This window comes from Somniosus microcephalus, chromosome 7 (genome assembly GCF_052327205.1).
Source record: "Somniosus microcephalus isolate GS21.2 chromosome 7, FLI_Smic_1.0, whole genome shotgun sequence".
NCBI classification, from domain to species: Eukaryota; Metazoa; Chordata; class Chondrichthyes; order Squaliformes; family Somniosidae; genus Somniosus; species Somniosus microcephalus.
Genome location: NC_140993.1, coordinates 71958027 through 71978615, shown reverse-complemented (window position 1 = coordinate 71978615; position 20589 = coordinate 71958027). Strand labels below are relative to the sequence as shown.

General features: G+C 46.1%; 1 protein-coding gene across 1 annotated transcript in view; it reads right to left on the bottom strand.

Moving 5' to 3' along the window:
- LOC147114716 (uncharacterized) overlaps positions 1–20589 on the bottom strand; it is an 88481-nt gene that overhangs the window by 50427 nt on the left and 17465 nt on the right. The window lies entirely within an intron of this gene.

Sequence of the window (20589 nt, the reverse complement as noted above, 5' to 3'; positions counted from 1 at the left end):
TAAATTGGCTGCCACATTTGCCACATTACAATATACTGACTACATTTCATTGGCTGCAACACTCTTTGGGTAGTCCTGAGTTTGTGAAATGCGCTGTATCAATCTTTCTTTGGGTTATATCTTGTAGTTTCCTGATGGCCTTTGAGCTGAGGATGTTTTATTTAATATATGGAAGAGATCTACATTTTGAAAATTAAAAGGAATTTCAGTCATTTGAACAAATAATTCAATCGAACCAGAGTTTTATGCTCTTCAAGTCTATCTGGGTATTGAACTAAATGATGCACTATAATCCCAGAGGGGGTTTGCCATTAGGTTTACTTTTAAATCCATCAGTGTTGCTGTCTACCAATGGATAATTGAATTCGAGGGCTTGCAACATGTCCCCTTATCTTTCTGGGTCTTTCTATTCATTTGTTGTCTGAATTTACGATTACCTGCTGTTGCTGCTCTATCACATCTTTCTTAAGTCATTGTAATTCAGTCAACGTGAAAATAGCTTTGAGATGTACTGAGGGATGTAACAAGGTTAAACTTTCTTTGTTCCATTTTCCCATGGCTGTCGGTTTCCCTCTGGTGCTTCACCCAGATGGACAGTCATTGTGTGTCCACGGGAATAGTCCCCGGCACAAGGCAAGTCCTTCAGAGGGCTCCGGGAAGGGAATCCCCATCAAGGGGTGGGGCAGGGAACCTGGGACAGGAAAGGCCCAGGTTTTCCTTGTGGGCCCCGAAGGAAACAAATTTCATAAAAACACTTACTTCGCTGAACCTCTTCTGGCCATGACTGCTGTTTGTAATGTATATACCTTTAAGTGGGGAACTATCTTTTACAGCTCATGTATACTACAGTACCGGCAGTGACCACACCTGTATATAGCCCTGAGTAGTAATCTGTACAGATCAGTTCAACTGTGAGCCACATTGAGTAAACACCTGTTGTACCGTTTCTGCTGCAGTCTGTATCTTATTATACACGGACGTAACATTGGCGACGAGGCAGGTTCGAACCTACCTGCAACTCTGCATCACCTCCCGGGAATTCGTTCCTGGAGATCACTGGATTGGAGGTCAAGGCCAGAGACTCGGGCGTTGACCACGGGCAACCGCCCAGTCATCCAGCAGAGACTCGAGAATTGCGGGGGAGGCTGTCGAGAGCCAGGCTTGGCTTTCCAGTCGAGGTGGTCCAGCGAAACGGGCTGGCAACAGGTAGTGCGCAGACCCTTCCCGGACAGCGGCGGGCTAGAGCCCGACCGAGCAGCACAGGGCAGAGCCGGTGTTCAGGGGCCGAGCAGCGTCTGAGAGAGACACGCAGAAACCCGCGGGGCACCGCCATTGCCACGAGGACCGCCGAGAGTGGCGTTGGCAGCAGCGCAGGAGAAGTGCGCGAAACCTACAGGGCGCCGCCATTGCTACGAGAACCGCCGGGAGCGGGGGAGGAAGGAAAGCACGGGAGATGCCATTTTAAGCCATTGGGAGATGCCATTTTAAACCACACCCAAAATGCCGAAGAGTGGCAGTATCACCGCATTTGACAATGAAGTCGAAGATTGGACTACATATGTCGAATGAATAGAGGTGTACTGCAAGGCAAATGAGGTGTCAGATGACAAGAAAGCGTCGGTATTGTTAAATTTAATGGGTGCAAAGACGTATGGTTTATTACGAAATCTAGTAACCCCAACGAAGCCAATGGAAAAGAGTTTTGAAGACATAGTAACGATACTAAAGGAACATTTAAACCCCACACCGCTGCTGATAGCAGAAAGATTCAAGTTTCACATGGAACCAGCATAAGGATGAAAGCAATGCTGATTATTTAACAGAACTGCGCAAACTATCGAAACACTGCCAGTTTGGAGCGGGACTGGCAGATACCTTAAGGGACAAAGTGAAGGAACCCAGAAATGGCTTTTATCTGAAAAGGACCTTACGCTGGAAAAGGCTTTCAGCATTGCGGTATCATATGAAGCAGCAGCACGGGGCGCTGCAGAGACAACAGAGACCACAAGAATATGGCACAAACGAAATGTCATATGGAACAGGGAAGTGCTATCGCTGCGGCAGAACAACACGCGACCAGAATGATTGCTGGTTCAAAGACAAAGTGTGCAGACAGTGTGGAAAAGTAGGACACATAGCACGAGTCTGCAGGTCGGGAAAGAAAACCAGCAATAAGAAACCTACCAAAGGAAAGTACCAGAAGGTACATAAGATGACGGAGAATAGTTCAGAAGAACAAAAGAGTGATAACGACTCCGAAAGCAGGGAACTGAGTTGTCTGAAACTACATAATGTGATCACAACGGAGGATCACCGAACCATTTGGGTCACTCTCAAGATAGCAGGAGTCCAGGTAAAGATGGAATTGGACACAGGATCAGCCCTAACAGTCATAAACCGACGGGACTACGAGCGGCTATTCTCACACATACCCTTGAGAGACACAAAAATTATTTTGAAGACGTACACTGGGCAAAAAGTCTACCCCAAAGGAAAAATAAGGGTGACCGTTATATATAACGATAAGGAAACACCAAAACTAGACCTGTATGTATTGCAAGATGGAGGACCACCATTACTGGGACGTGAATGGATCCGGAAAATACAACTGGATTGGCATTCCATACAGGCACTGACTGTGGCTGACAAAAAGGATGACGACGTCACACCTGGGCGACTGTCAAAGATCCTAACTGACGCGAAAGAAGTGTTCCAGCAAGGACTCGGAACACTAAAAGGCATGACAGCGACGATTAAAATTGAAGAAAATGCAAGCCCAAAATTTGCGATCTAATGCAAGCCCCTTATGCGATCCGCCCAGCCGTCGAAGCAGAGCTGGAGAGTCTGGAACGTTCAGGTGTACTGTCCAAGGTAGACTGGAGCGAGTGGGCTACACCCATCGTCCCTGTGATGAAAAAGTCGTTGAGCAGCACGCCTGGGGAACCAAAGAAGGTTCGCATCTGTGGGGACTTTAAGGTAACAGTGAACCCGGTCCTTCACACCGTACAATATCCACTTCCGCGGATTGAAGATATTTTCGCCTCGCTATCTGGAGGGAAACGCTTCACTAAGATTGATCTGGCCCAGGCGTATCTGCAAATGGAGGTAGAAGAAGCATCAAAAAAGTACCTCACAATCAACACCCATAACGGTCTCTACCAATACAACCGGCTAGTATTCGGGGTAGCATCAGCTCCGGCTATTTGGCAGAGGGCAATGGAACAAGTCCTGCAAGGGATCCCAGGGACCCAGTGTTATTTGGACGACATCCTGGTCACGGGCGAAAATGACAGTGATCACCTTGCCAACCTGGAGCAGGTGCTCACTAGATTGCAGGAATATGGGCTCCGAGCTAACTGCCCCAAATGCAAGTTTTTTAGAAAACAAATCTCGTATTGTGGCCACGTTATTGATAAAGAGGGGTTACATAAGTCCCCAGAGAAGATTGAGGCAGTAGTCAAGGCTCCAGCACCGGAAAATGTGTCACAACTGAGGTCGTTCCTCGGGCTGGTAAACTACTACCATTAGTTCTTGCCAAATTTGTCTACAATACTACACCCACTGAACACCCTACTGCAAACTGGAGTGCCATGGAAGTGGAGTGACGATTGTAGACGAGCTTTCCAGAAGAGCAAAACACTAATCACATCGAAAGAGGTATTGGCCCATTACAACTCAGCATTACCAATTCGGTTGGCTTGTGATGCGTCACCCTACGGCATTGGAGCGGTGCTGTCGCACAAACTCTCGGACGGCTCAGAGAGGCCAATAGCCTTTGCGTCACGATCGCTAACCTCAGCCGAGCGTAACTACGCCCAGATTGACAGGGAGGCCCTCAGCCTAGTGTGGGGAGTGAAAAAGTTCAATCACTATCTGCACGGGCAGAAATTCACCTTGCTGACTGATCACCAGCCTCTTGTCTCCATTTTTAATCCGAAGAAGGGCGTTCCGGTGATGACTGCACAACGACTACAAAGATGGTCACTTTTTCTAGGGGCGCACCACTATGAGATTGAATATAAAGGCACGAAACAGCATGGAAATGCTGATGGGCTATCACACCTGCCACTGCCTACTGCGGAGGAAGCACCAGTAGTGGATCCTGTCGAAATATTCCATTCGACTATAGTTGAATACCTACCGGTAACTAACGCTTGTATCGAAAAGGAAACCCAAAATGACCCGACACTGTCTCGGGTATATGATTTGACGGTGAAGGGATGGCCAGCACATGGCGACTAACTGTTGCCAGCATTCTCGACAAGGAGAGAACAGCTGTCAGTGTGCCGGGGGACCTTGATGTGTGGATCCCGAGTGGTAATTCCACCCAAGTTAAGGGATAGAGTGCTCAATGAGCTTCATGAGGGTCATCTGGGAGGGGTAAAAATGAAAAGCCTAGCCAGGGCTTATGTGTGGTGGCCGGGAATGGATAAACAAATCGAGGACCTGACCAAGAGCTGCTCAGGATGCCAGAAAGTCCAAAATGCACCACCACAGGCCCCTCTACACCCATGGGAGTGGCCCTCATCTCCATGGCAACAGGTGCATATTGACTTTGCCAGTCCATGAATGGACTCAATGTTTTTAATAGCCGTGGATGCGCACTCGAAATGGCCTGAGGTCATCAAAATGTCCTCCACCACCACGGAGAAAACTATTGCAGTCCTATGGACCATTTTTGCCAGGAATGGCTTGCCAGAACAGATTTGCTCCGACAATGGACCACAGTTTGTGTCCGAAGAGTTCCGGAGGTTCTTGAAAAAGAATGGGGTAAGGCATTACACATCCGCCCCGTATCATCCAGCCACAAATGGATTGGCTGAGAGGTTCGTACAAACCTTTAAGAAGGCAATAAAGGCTATGTACAATGACAACATTCCGCTGCAGCACAAGGTGGACAATTTCCTGTTCGCCTACCGGAATGCGACACATGCAGTCACCAACCAGGCCCCAGCCATGATGTTCTTTAACCGAAGGTTAAGATCTCGCCTGGATTTGCTCAGACCAAACGTACAAAGAGATGTTGAGAGTAAACAATTCCAGCACATCCATGAGAAGCCAACAAGGAGCTTCAATGTAGGGCAACCAGTCTTGGCCCGCGACTACTGAACAGAAAAATGGCAGCCAGGAACGATATGCACACGGCAGGGGCCACTAATGTACACAGTGGATGTTGGGGAGAGCATCGTGAGACGCCATGCTGACCAGATCCTAGAGTCACAGGAACAAGTCAACCCCATGCCTTGCCCATACGTACCTGGTGATGAACCCGACGTACAGGTCGCATCTACCCCAGAAACAGTAGCATCGGAAGCTGATGAACCTACCGACGACGGGGCCAGAATCGCCTCCGCACCAAGAGCAAGACACTCGGGAAAGGCGCTATCCAGAAAGGATCAGGAGGCCTCCCCAAAGACTGAATATATAAATAGACTATTTTCAGCTAATGTTGCATGTTAAAAGTGTTAATTGTAATTAGTTTGATATTTAATTGTTAAATGAGTGTTATGGTACTGTTAATCTAAAAGGGGGGAATTGTAATGTATATACCTTTAAGTGGGGAACTATCTTTTACAGCTCATGTATACTGCAGTACCGGCAGTGACCACACTTGTATATAGCCCTGAGTAGTAATCTGTACAGATCAGTTCAACTGTGAGCCATGTTGAGTAAACACCTGTTGTACCGTTTCTGCTGCAGTCTGTATCTTATTATACACGGATGTAACACTGTTCCCGGCAGATTTGGCCTGGTGGGGGAGCTCCCTGCTCAGGCCTCAGGTTAAAATAGCTGATCACGCTCCAATGACATCACCGGAGCCCGATCTGCATATTTAAAGAGGACCCTGCTGGCTTGGGGGCGAGTGTCCTTGCAGCCTGCAATTTGAAATTGCAGTCGGTCAGTTCGGGGTGGGAAAGGAGTGGGTAAGTCACCCCGCTCCATTTTAACTGCCCCCCTGCCTGGTTTCTGCCAGGTGGTGGGAGTTACAATCGAGGTTGGAGAGTCTGGTACACTTTAATCTTTGTTTCGTGAAGTCGAAAGACAGAACCACCGAGTGGGATAGGCAAAGCAGAACCTCAAGACGCAGCAGAAGAAAGCAACCTGCAGGTTATCTAATTATGTTTAAACCTCCTCAGTAAATGAAGACTGTCAGGATGAACATGGGAGACTGTGCAAACGGGCAAAGAATACAAAAGCTGATTAAATCAAATAAGAGCAAAGAAAAAGAGAGAGGGAGGTGTCGTATATTGATTGCGAGTTTAACACCAGTTAATACGGTAATGTAATGTGCATTGCATTATGGGAATTACCCGGGAAAGCTGCAGTCAGCCATTTTACCAATAAAGAGAAGATTGCAGTTAGAAGCCTGTCTGCCTGACTCTGATTTAATTCGACGTATCTACATGCTTGATTGAACGCATTAAAGCATAGATACAACATTGGCGACAAGGATAACGAACAGGAATCATTTTAGATAAGTAGTTGCCCAAATTTTAGTTAGCTAGGATGGAGAAGACCGGCATTCAAAATTTTGCTTGTTTCGCTGAGCCAGCCACATTGGGTCCAAGATGGACGAGGTGGTTAACGTCTTTTGAGCTTTATGCCGACGGCAAAGGACTCATTATCGATGATACCTCTACAGCTGCCATGAAGCAGAGGAGAAGAGCTCTACTTCTACACCTAGCAGGACCAGATGTCCAGGATATCTTTTCGACTCTACCGGACACAGGAGAGCCAGCAGACTACACGGCGGCGGTTAGTGCTTTGAATCACTACTTCGTGCCCCAGGTCACTGCAGCATTTGCTGGACAGACTTTTCATAAGTTGTCCCAGAAGGCAGGTGAGACTGTGCAACAATTTGCTACTCGCTTGCGGCAGGCTGCTAAAGACTGTGCTTTTGGGGGGGAAGCGGATAATCAAATAAGAGACGCTATCCTGAGTAGGTGCACGTCAGCCTATGTGCGGAGGAAATTGCTAGAGGAAGAGCATGGTCTAACGCTCGCCCGCACGTTACAATTGGCCTCACAATGTGAAAACGTCGAGGAGCAGATGTCAGCCATGTCATGTACAGAGAAGGCGGAGACAGATACTGTTCGTCGTGTTACACAGAAAAGAGGGTATTATGCGAAAAGCTCAACAGAGAAACCAAAGGGAAATGGCGATAGGAACGAAAGGAAATGTTACAGATGTGGACACACAGACCACATGGGCAGAGATCCGAAATGCCCAGCACGCGGACAAACATGTCATAAGTGCAAGGGAAAGGATCATTTCTCCAAAGTATGCCGCACAAAGGGTACAAAGAAACACAGTGTGAACAATGTAGAGGATCAAAATGACTTTGCATTGGCTGTTACTGGAAATAACGTGACAGAGAGACTTACCTTTTGTGTGGGGGGAGTAAACCTGAGAATGTTAATTGATTTGGGTGCAACTAATAATGTGATAGATGAGAATACATGGGAAGGATTAAAATCAGAACACATTAAGTGTCAGTCACATGTCCCTAAGAGAGAAAGTTATTCTCTTATGCTTCTAGCCGACCACTGTCAGTTAAAGGTGTATTCACATGTGGGATTACAATAGGTAAGAGAACTGAGCAGGCGGAGTTCATTGTGGTTAAAGGCCATGGAGAGCCGTTGCTAGGGAGACAGCTATGAAACTAGGAGTTTTAAAAATAGGCGCAGATGTCTCAGCTGTGGTAGATGTAAGACCGCTACTAGAACAGCGGTATCCAAAGGTGTTCCAGGGAGTAGGAAGGCTGAACACAAAACAGATCAGTTTGTATATCGACCCACAAGTGAAGCCTGTGGCCCAGCCACTCAGGCGTATACCATTCAACTTAAAGGGGGCAGTAGAGGCCAAAATAAAACAATTGAGGGACAGGGACATTATCAAACCTGTAACTGGTCCCACCCCATGGGTAAATCCTGTGGTTATTGTACCAAAAGCGGATAAGGATGTAAGGTTATGCCTAGACATGAGACGAGCAAACCAGGCAATAGTGAGGGAACGATATCCAATCCCCACCATTGATGAGATACTCCAAGGTATGAACGGCTCGACGGTGTTTAGTGAGCTAGACCTGAAATGGGGTTATCACCAGCTAGAACTGACCCCTGAGTCACGAGAAATCACAACGTTTGCAGTACATAATGGAGTATACAGGTACAAGAGGCTGATATTCGGTGTATCTTCAGCCAGTGAGCAATATCAGCACGAGATAGCTAATGCCTTAGCTGGAATAGAGGGTGTTGAAAACATCTTAGACGACATTATCGTGCATGCACATGACAAGGAAACGCACGACAGACGCCTGCACGCTGTCATGACCAGACTAATGGAAAGTGGACTGACACTAAACTCAGAAGTGCCAATTCAACATGGGCCGATTGATTTTCATGGGAATCCTGTTGTCTGAAAAGGGCATCGGACCAACAGCAGAGAGAGTGCGAGCGGTGGCAGAAGCTCGGGAACCAGAGAATGCTACAGAGGTGAGGAGTTTCTTGGGACTCGTTGGGTACAGTTGCAAATTCATCCCGCAGTTTGCAACGCTATCAGAGCCACTGCAACGCCTGATGAGAAAAGACACACCATTTAAATTTGGATCACAACAGAGACAGTCATTCAGTGCACTCAAGGAAGAGTTGGCCAGAGCCGGCACTTTAGCATATTTTGATAAGGACGCACCTGTAATGATCAATAACATGTCATTCTATAGTGGACACTAGGTGGAGCCGTAGAGCTGTATATAGCTGTATGTATAAGACTACACTACCCAGCTGTATGATATTAAGACTACATTACCCATGAGACACTAGGCTACCCACAAGGCAGCAGTCAAGATGGAAGCCTCCACAGATACAGGACCTAGTCCACATGTGCTCAATAAAGCAACTAGCAAAAGCTAGCAGTGTTCATAATAAGAATGTCTAGTTATTAATGAACATAACATGGTACCAGGGTGGTGAAGATCTGCTGAAAATTGTGAAAAGCGACATGGAGAATTTGAAGACACCAGAGCGTTTGAAACTCACAGGAAAAAATCGACTACAATTGGCAGACTTTTAAACAGCAATTCGAACTCTACATTGCAGCCATTGGATTCGGTACGAAGCCAGACGCAAGGAAGATAGCGTTGCTGCTTATGGTTGCAGGCCCACAGGCGATAGAGGTATTTAATACATTTGTATTTAATCCAGCGGAGAACAGAGACAAATTAGACTATGTGCTACAGAAATTTGATGCACATTGTTCTCCCAAAAATAATGAGACGTATGAAAGATACATCTTCCGTTCTCGGACACAGCAACAAAATGAGACTTTTGATAGCTTTATAACTGATCTGAAACTGAAAGCACAGACATGTAATTTCTCTGAGCTCAAAGCATCCATGATTCGCGACCAGATTGTGTTTGGTATTCATGATAAAAAAGTCAGGGAACGTCTGTTGAGAGAAAGCGAACTAAATTTGGAAAATGCGGTGAAAATATGCCAAGCCAGCGAGCTAGCTCGAAAGCACGCGCAGACTTTCAGTGAAATCAATAATGATGCGATTGTTATGAGTGATAATGCTGCTGTCGGTGCTGTGTCCTACAAGGGGAAGAAACATGGGCAGAACAGAAATGAAAAGCAATCGGAGGATGAAGTTTTTAACTGTAAACGCTGTGGTTACAAACACCAGTTAAGACAATGCCCAGCATTTGGAAAAATGTGCACAAAGTGTAATGGAAAGAATCACTTTGCCAAACAATGCTTTTCAAAAGTAAAAACGATGAAAGGGCAACGAGTTAATGTGATTGAGGACACTGATTTAAGTGAGACATTTTTTGTAGGAATGGTGTCATGTGACGATATCAAAAAAGATACAGAAAATGTGCAGCCCTCAAATAGACAATGCTGAACATAAAGTTAATGCAGTAAAAGAGGACAAATGGATGATCCCACTGCAGATAAATGGAGCATTAGTTACATTGAAACTGGACACTGGGGCAAAAGCAAACTTAATCAGTATGAGTGACATTAACAATATGAAAGAAAAGCCCAAAATACAGAAAAAGTCAGTACTACTGAAGGACTATAATGGACAGAAAATAGATAGCTTAGGCGTATGCAGACTTAAAGTGACAGTCAAAGACAAAGTGCATCATCTCATGTTTTCTGTTGTGGCTGAAAGACTTGATTTGATACTAGGTGACAAAGCTTGTGAAGACTTAGAACTGGTCAAGAGAGTCTACCGTATAAACTGTGCCATAAGCAGACCAGATGACTCCGGTGATGAAGCAGAGAGCCCATCAAGGATGAAAAGGCCAAAGGGCATCCATGTCTTCAAAAAGCCTAGTTTCTCCAAGAAGAACGAAAAAGACTTTAAGGTCAAAGAGAAGCCAAAGGAAGAAAAGCACAAAGAGGAAAAACACAACGAGAAAAAGTCCAAAGATATAACCGCAGCAGATGTTGTTAAGCAGTGGAAAGAGAAAAAGAAAAAGAAGAAGCCTGCACCAGAGCAGGAAGCAGTTCCGGTGGATACTCCTTCTTCCCTCAGGCCAATCTTTGGTGTTCCATTAGCCGAGGCTGCTGAGAGGACTATGCTGTATGATGGGATCCAGCTGCCAGCAGTTTTTCGAGAGTGCATTGACTACATTGAGAGTTATGGCATGAAGAGTGAAGGAAACACTGAAACCCTCTCCAAGCAAAGATCGCAAGGAGACCTCGATCTATACAAGAGCAGATTGATGACAATGCCGCAACTGCATCTTGTTATTCACCGCCAGAACAATCTCATGAAGACACATCAGACTTACCCGTGTTGAGAAGATCCACACGTGAAGTAAAAGAGCCTGATAGACTTAATCTTTGAGTACAATGTAAAGCTTTGAAAATGTGTTGACTGTTTTGAAAATGTTTATGTTTATAGAGCACTAACAAAAGTGTTACTGATATTATCTTTATTGTTTTCTTGAAAGTTGATTGATATTGATTTTGTTAAACCTCAAAGGGGGATGTAACGATCAATAACATGTCATTCTATAGTGGACACTAGGTGGAGCCGTAGAGCTGTATATAGCTGTATGTATAAGACTACACTACCCAGCTGTATGATATTAAGACTACATTACCCATGAGGCACTAGGCTACCCACAAGGCAGCAGTCAAGATGGAAACCTCCACAGATACAGGACCTAGCCCACATGTGCTCAATAAAGCAACTAGCAAAAGCTAGCAGTGTTCATAATAAGAATGTCTAGTTATTAATGAACATAACAGCACCAACCAAGGTGATAGCAGATGCCAGTCCTGTAGGTTTAGGCGCAGTACTAGTTCAGGACCAACAGGGACAAGAGGTGCCAATATGCTGTGTAAGTTGTAGTTTAACAGACTGTGAGAGGAAATACTCTCAAACAGAGAGAGAGGCCTTAGCTCTTGTATGGGCTTGTGCGCTGCATCCATATGTGTATGGCCGAAAATTTAACTTGGTAACTGACCATAAGCCATTGCAAGTGATATACGGCCCACACTCTAAACCCTGTGCCCGTATAGAGAGATGGGTACTTAGATTACAGCCGTATGATTTTAAGGTGATACACATTCCAGGCAAGCAAAACATTGCAGACTCACTGTCACGATTGCTGGGGGAGACAGCAAAACAGGAGAGACATTCTCATGGCTCAGATGAATATGTGAGATTTGTAGCTGTGAGTGCGACACCAAAAGCACTCACTACTAGAGAGGTGGAGGAAGCCTCTGCTACCGACCCAGAGCTGATTGAGGTACGGAAGGCAATCACAAACGGACAGTTTGAGAACTGTAAAGCTTATGCAGCAATTGCAAACGAGCTGTGCGTAGTGGGGTACCTAGTTCTTTGGGGAACACGCATCGTACTACCCACAGTGTTACACGCGCGAGCCCTGGTGTTAGCACATGAAGGACACTTGGGAATAGTTGGAACAAAGCAACATCTCAGAACCAAGGTTTGGTGGCCTGGCATGGACAAGGCAGCTGAAAAACACTGTAAAGCGTGCCACGGTTGTCAGATAGTAGCCAGACCCGACCCACCTGAACCGTTGAGACCAACACCATTACCGGAGCGCCCCTGGCAGGATGTAGCTATAGACTTACTGGGACCCTTGCCATCCAACCACTCCATTCTTGTGGTAGTTGATTATTATAGTCGCTACTATGAATATGACATCATGACCTCCACCACAACAGAGAAGGTTATTGATAGTTTAGAGTCAATCTTCAGCCGTCACCTGCAAATTTGATAATGGTCCCCAATTCAGATCTGAATTATTCAAAGAATACTGTGAAAACAACGGGATCAAACACCTGAAAACGACAGCAGAATGGGCTCAGGCTAACGGAGAAGTCGAGCGCCAGAATGCATCGCTGATGAAGAGAATCAGAATTGCTCAGTCAGAAGGACTAGATTGGAAACATGAGCTTAGAAAATATGTGACTGTGTACAGGAGCATTGACCATGCCACAACAGGAAAGAGCCCGGCAGAGCTGCTCTTTAAACGGAAAATGAGAGGAAAGCTGCCAGACATCACAGAGTCGCACGCAGACATGGAAGTACGTGACCAGGACACAGAACAAAAAGGCAAGTCCAAACTGTACACAGATGAACAGCGGAGAACACAATATTCAGAGGTGGAAGTTGGCGACACGGTGCTGGTACGGCAGGACAAAGTGGACAAGTTCACCACTCCTTTTAATGCCACACCGCACAAAGTTTTGAGTAAAACAGGGAGTCAAGTAGTAGTGGAATTTCCAGAAGGAGCACGCTACTCGAGAAACACTACGTTTGTGAAGAAATACAGAACCAATGGACCAAAGGAGACACTCCATGAGCAGAAGGAAACACAAGGGACTGAGGACAGTATAGTAGACCCTGACACACATACCACTGTGACACAGGCAATACCCACTGACACCAACATGTCAGACATACCCAATACAGCCAGACCTCAAAGGGTTAAAAGAAAACCCCAAAGACTGTCTGATTATGTCACAACATAAACTGTGCGAGAACTGCATGGGTGATGTTAAATGTTTAAACCTGGGAATTATTTAGTTGTGTGGTAAGACACAAGTTTGTAAAAAGTTTATAAATCAAATAAGTTATGCAGTGTTATTGTAAGCAACTGTTTGTAAACTACAAGTTTGTTTCCAAGGAAAAGGGGGATGTCGTGTATTGATTGCGAGTTTAACACCAGTTAATACGGTAATGTAATGTGCATTGCATTATGGGAATTACCTGGGAAAGCTGCAGTCAGCCATTTTACCAATAAAGAGAAGATTGCAGTTAGAAGCCTGTCTGCCTGACTCTGATTGATTGATTTAATTTGACGTATCTACATGCTTGATTGAATGCATTAAAGCATAGATACAACAGGAGGCAAGGGAGAAATATATAGAGAGTCTACCAGGCATCACCAAACCAGCAGTTTTAAATCTTTGGGATTGTTGTGGAAGTGACACTGAGGTACATCATCAGACTCAATAAAGTGGGACTCCATCAAGACCTAACTTTGCTTCCCGATCTATGTTGAGCAATTTGTTACTTCACATACGCTGCAGCAAACAGGATGGCAGGGAGCTGGGACACTTTGTTTAGAAGAAGCAGGAACCATTTAACAGAAGTTTTCAAGATTATGAAGGGAATGACAAATTTGACCTGGGCAAATTATCCCGTGTGGAGAAGAGTTATGATCCCAGGGAACGCAAATTTAAAAAATGAGGACATTAGGAGTAAGAAAGGGAACAGTTTTCAGCCAAAGGCTAATCAAGTTGTGGAACAAGGTACCTAGGCAGAAGTGGATAGTTGTAGTGTATGTACCTTTAAGAGAGAACTACTTTTACAGCTCCTGTATACTGTAGTACCGGCAGTGACCACACCTGTATATAAGCCTTGAGCAGGCATCTGTACTGTTAGTTTTTTAGACTACCCTCATCCAGTAAACACCTGTTGATTGTTGATCTGCAGTCTCCGTCTATTTATTGAAGAACACCATACCTTAAGATTCACGGATTCAACAATAGTGAACTTAATCGGAGAAACAATCAGTTGGGGTTCTGGAGGAAGGAGGGGGCTGGTGAGAATGTGGGTAGGTGGGGGTGACCTCTAAAAAAGGAATCAAATGGTCATTTGCCGTTCCAATATTTTGGCAAATCTGGCAGCAGATTTAAATGTGTTGCCTTTGGAATCACAAGGGGTAAAATTTCACACTCACTCCATAATTAATTCCTCAAGGAAGTGGCGCATGTGTCCAAAATGATTTTTAAAAATTTGTTAGATTGATTTCCACTCAAAGGGTTTTCAAGATGCAGATTTTGGATGAACTGGATTTTAAGGAGGGTGGAGGTTGTGAGGCGGGCGAGGAGAACAATGGAATAGTACGGCCAAATTCGGTTAAGTCTACAATCATGCAAAAAGAAGTGTGAGAAAAGTCCATCCGGTCCATCAAACCGGCCACATCTGACCACATACACTGTCCCAACCCCCTAACCACGCTACTTCTTGAGAGAGGAAATAAAACAGGGGTGGGGGGGGGGGGTGCGCGGGGGTGGCGAACCTGAAATCAATTCAGGTTTGGAAAATTCCTCTCCAACTCCCTGAGCTAATTAAGCAAGTTCCAGGCGGCCATGGTAACCAGTAATTCACACTGAGCAGCTTATCCGCCCTAGCTGGAAATGCCTTTTCCTCTCAGGAACTCAGTAATGCCAACACCACCATCTCATAAATCATGAGACAAACTCTTAAAAATCATGAGAATTGGTAAGAAATCATGAGTTGGTATTTTTTGGTTTATAAACCTCATTAGTAGCTTTATTTAATCTTTAACAGGTCACAGCTCTTTACAAAAACTATATTACTGCGTCTGAAAATGCTTTACAAAAAGCCTTTTAAAAATCCTACACCCTTCACTTGGTGTCCAACAAAGCCACCACACAATGCAGTCCCTGCAGCTGCCAACCAAAGGTAAGTTTTGGGGAAAAAAATCAAAAACACCTTCCCATGGAGACAAAGATAGGTGGCATTGTAGATGAAAGCATTACATTACAAAGGGATATTGATAGATTAAGTGAATGGGCAAAACTGTGGCAAATGGGTTTCAATGTAAGCAAATGTGAGGTCATCCACTTTGGACATAAACAGGATAGAACAGGGTACTTTCTAAATGGTGAAAAGCTAAAAACAGTGGATGTCCAAAGAGACTTGGGGGTCCAGGTACACGGATCATTAAAATGTCATGAACAGGTACAGAAAATAATCAAAAAGGCTAATGGAATGCTGGCCTTTATATCTAGAGGACTAGAATACAAAGGGGTAGAAGTTATGCTGCAGCTATACAAAGCCCTGGTTAGACCACACCTGGAATACTGTGAGCAGTTCTGGGCACCACGCCTTAGGAAGGATATATTGGCCTTGGAGGGAGTGCAGCGTAGGTTTACCAGAATGATACCCGGACTCCAAGGGTTAAATTATGAGGAGAGATTACACAAACTAGGGTTGTATTCCTTGAAATTTAGAAGGTTAAGGGGTGATTTGATCGAAGTTTTCAAGATATTAAGGGGACAGATAAGGTAGATAGAGAGAAACTATTTCTGCTGGTTGGGGATTCTAGGACTGGGGGACATAGTCTAAAAATTAGAGCCAAACCTTTCAGGAGTGAAATTAGGAAACACTTCTACACACAAAGGGTGGTAGAAGTTTGGAACTCTCTTCCACAAACGGCAACTGATGCTAGATCAATTGTTAATTTTAAATCTGAGATCGATAGATTTTTGTTAACCAAAGGTATTAAGGGATATGGGGCAAAGGCGGGTATATGGAGTTAGGTCACAGATCAGCCGTGATCTCATTGAATGGTGGAACAGGCTCGAGGGGCTAAATGGCCTACTCCTGTTCCTATGTTCCTGGGAGTCACGATCACCCCCCGTGAACATTGATGTGATTGGTGATGTGAAAACTTTTATCTTCCCTTCAGTTGAAAGGTAACCCTACAGGTTCAGCAACATGCCTGTTGAATACTTCACCGCACAACACCTCCCTGCTCTGCCTGGAGTGGGATTAGGCTCGGTGGCTCCTGTTGGGAACACTGGCACCGTTTCAGGTGTAACCTTCCTCTGCCCGCCTACTCACTGCACAGCTGCTGAGTCTTTCCGGTTTTTTTCCTGCCCCTCTGCTGTTTACCGGCCTGTCTGCACAAACCCCAGTTTGAGAACCACTGGATTATTCTTCCATTATCCAAACACATGGAAGGGCTGCTGTCATATCCAGTCAGCAAATGACAATAGCGAGAGTGTTCTGATTGGCATATAAAGTCATTAAGTTAACTGGCGAGTGGGCTTACCTACAGAAATGACTTTTGTCACTGGACTCAAGAAAACCATCTGGTGCAGCCTAAAAACGTGAACACCCTCCTCATCGCCCTCCTTTTTCCTGTCCCCCATCCATTTATCAGTCTCCTCCCTTCTCCTTCTCTTCTCTCCCCTCCCCCGCTTTTTCACTCTCCCTTTTCTTTCTCCCCCTTGCCTCTGGTCTCGCTCCCCAACCCCTCTGGTTTCTCTCTTCTGCCACTTCCTTCCATTTTCTCTCACTCACATCTCTCCATCAATCGCTCTCCCCGTCTCTCTCAGTCTTTTTCCCACTACCTCTCCGTTTCTTTCTCTCATCTCTGTATCCTCTTTCATCTTGTCCCTGTATCTCGCTATCTCTTGCCCTCAATGTCTACTCCTCTCTCTACCTGTCCAGCCTCTCTCTCTTCCTCCCCCAATATCTCCCACACTCCTCTCGCCTCGGTCATGTCAATCTCTTCCTTTCGTGTCTCTATCCCTCTCTCTTCCCCCCCCCCCCACTGGTCTTGATCTCTTTCCCCCTCCCCCGAGTCTCATCCTCTCTCTGTACCCCATCTCTCTCCCATTCCTCTCTCTGTATTTCCCTCTGTCTCCATTCCTCTCTGTACCCCCTTCTCGCTCTGCATCAATCTTCCCCCCAACTCTTTCTCTGACCTCCATCTCTCTCATTCCTCTCTCTCTACCTCCATCTCTCTCCCGTCACTCTTCCACAATCTCTCTCTGTACTCCCATCTCTCCCTTTCCCCTTTGTACCTCCATCTCTTTCTCTCTCCCATTCCTCTTTGTATCCCCATCACTCTGTTACTCTTCCCCAATCACTCTCTCTCTCTCTGTACCTCTATCTCTCTGCCTATCTCTCTCTCTGTGCCCCCATCTCTATCTCCCTATCACTCTTCCCCAATCTCTCTCTCTCTCTCTATCTCCATCTTTCTCCCATTCCTCTCTCTACACCATCTCCCTGTCACTCTCCATCATCTCTTCTCTCCCCCACCCAAGACTCACCCTCACCAGATCGCACTCACTGACTCTGCTGATTCGCACACGTGCACAGGTGAATGGTGCGAAGCAGCGCACTGTGGCATAGTGGTTAGCACTGTTGCCTCACAGCGCCAGGGACCCGGGTTCGAATCCGGCCTCGGGCGACTGTCTGTGTGGAGTTTGCACATTCTCCCCGTGTTTGCGTGGGTTTCCTCCGGGTGCTCCGGTTTCCTCCCACAGTCCAAAGATGTGCGGGTTAGGTTGATTGGCTATGATAAAAATTGACCCTTAGTGTTAGGGGGATTAAATACGTGGGGTTACGGGGATCGGGTGGAATATGTGTCGGTGCAGGCTCGATGGGCTGAAATGGCCTCTATCTGCACTGTGGGGTTTCTATGATATGATTTCTATGAAATGTAGTTCTCGCCGAACCAGACTTGCACGGCTCCAGATGGTGAGACCCTGAGCTTCCGGTCGCCTGCCACTTTAATTCTCCGCTCCACTCCCACTCTGGCCTCTCTGTCCTCGGCCTCTTACACTATTCCCTAACAGCACTATGGGAGTACCTTCACCGCACAGATTGCAGCGGTTCAAGAAACCACCTTCTCAAGGACAATTAGAAACATAGAAACATAGAAAAAATAGGAGCAGGAGTAGGCCATTCAGCCCTTCAAGCCTGCTCCGCCATTCAATATGATCATGGCTGATCTTCTATCTCAATACCATATTCCTGCTCTCTCCCCATACCCCTTGATGCCTTTTGTGTCTGGAAATCTATCTATCTCCTTCTTAAATACATTCAGTGACTTGGCCTCCACAGCTGTCTGTGGTAGAGAATGCCACAGGTTCACCACACTCTGAGTGAAGAAATTTCTCCTCATCTCAGTCCTAAATGTCCTACCCCGTATCCTGAGACTGTGACCCCTCGTTCTAGACCCCCCAGCCAGGGGCAACATTCTCCCTGCATCCAGTCTGTCTAGCCCTGTCAGAATTTTATACGTTTCAATGAGATCCCCTCTCATTCTTCTAAACTCTAGTGAATACAGGCCTAGTCGACCCAATCTCTCCTCATACGATAGTCCTGCCATCCCAGGAATCAGTCTGGTGAACCTTCGCTGCACTCCCTCTATGGCAAGTATATCCTTTCTTAGGTAAGGAGACCAAAACTGCACACAGTACTCCAGGTGTGGTCTCACCAAGGCCCTGTACAACTGTAGTAAGACATACTTGCTCCTGTACTCAAATCCTCTTGCAATGAAGGCCAACATACCGTTTGCCTTCCTAACTGCTTGCTGTTAGGAAGGCAAATTAGGGATGGGCAATAAATGCTGGCCATGCCAGCAACGCCCATATCACAGGAACTAATATAAAAAAAGTCACCTCACCTTGTGTACCACAAGTAATCAACTACTACACCAGGTCTGTTTCTTGATCTGCTACCTTTGTACAATCATCCCTGAAGCTTCCTTACCCCAAATGCCCCACTCAGATTCCTTCCCATTCAGAGCAATTCACTGCTTCTGTAATTGACTACCAACCAACATAGTAACTGTCCTGCCAGCCCATCAGATCTCATCTTTCCTCATAGCTGCCTACACAGTATTTTATTGAACACTTTTTGGAAATCGGGCTTACATCATCAACCAGACTACACTCATCCACCAATTTCTCAAGGTAACTCAATCAGGTTAGTGAATCAGGGCCGACATTCCCAGTATGCTGGGTGTCTCTAATAACCACTGAACTCTTTGAGTGATTATAACTCACATCTTATATGATGCTATCCAACAGCTTCCCTTCGACCAATTTCAAGCTCGCAGCCTGCCTGTATGGTTCTTCAGATATTAACAAAAGGTAAGGTATTTTTAATAACATTGTTTTGTTCAATGTTATACTTTTTCAGGGTGTGGAGAATTGGTTTTGTGCTCATCAATGTGAGGGATGTCCATATTAGTGCTGTCAGCACCAAGTATTTCCAATTCAGGTAAAACACAGATTAAGCACATGGTAAAGCTTTCTCTACATTGTCCCATCAAACACCCCCAGGGCAGGTACAGCACGGGTTAGATGCAGAGTAAAATTCCCTCTACACTGCCCCATCAAAAACTCCCAGGGCAGGTAAAGCACGGGTTAGATACAGAGTAAAGCTCCCTCTGTACTACTCCAACAATGTGTCTGAGCCCTAGCCTGAGTGACCATCTGTAATTGTACCAGTGGAGCACTTTTCTGAGGTGGACGCGGAACCCGTGGTGGCAAGGGCTGCACCCTCATGATGTCCAAGTTGTGGAGGATGCAGCAGATCACCACAAATTGGGACACACGCTCCAACGTTACTGGAGGGCTCCTCCCGAGTGGTCAAGTCAGTGGAACCATTGCTTCAGCACCCCGATAGTCTGCTCGATGACGTTCCTCATGGTCGCATGGCTCTCATTATATGAGTGCTGGCCACGAGTGGTGTGATTGTGGAGGGGAGTCATCAGCCAGGTGTAGAGAGGATAGCCCTTGTCTCTGAGCAGCCACCCTCGGGTTTGACGTGCTGGCTGGAAGATTGCTGGCACAGCGGACTGGCACAGGATGAACGCATCGTGACTGCTGCCAAGGTAGCGGGCATTCACCAGCATGATGTGCTGGATGTGGTCGCACACCAACTGCACATTAAGTGAGTGGTACCCCTTGCGGTTACGGTACTTTTCACCATTGAGATGCAGTGCCTGCAAAGCCACGTGTGTGCAGTCGATGGCAGCCTGCACCAGGGGGAAGCCCGATATCCTGGTAAAGCCATATGCATGCTCTTCCTGTTTCTCTCTGTTTAGAGAGAAGACAATGAAGTCCCCTGTCTGAGCATACAGCACCTCTGTGACCTCTCGCATTCAACGACGGGCAGCAAACTGCGGGATGTTCCAGGAAATTCAGAGTCATGGTCACCTTGAGGGCCACTGGCAGCGCCATCACTGCCCTGCTCTGAGGCTGCAGATCTAGGTTCATGAGGTGGCAAAGTTCTGTGACCACCTCCTTGGTATAGCGGAGCCACGAACACACTGCTCCTGGCTTTGGTGCAGGTAGGAGAAGTGCTCCCTGAAGACCCAAGGTGGGTAAGGCCTCCTATTGAGAGCCTCCTCCTCCTTCTCCCTCTGCGAGCAGCTTGTCTTCTATGATGCAAAGCCTGTATCAATCCACTCTATTTCATTCTGACTGACAAACAATGGGAAACAAGGAACTGAGGGGTCGATTTTAACTCTTCCGATGGGC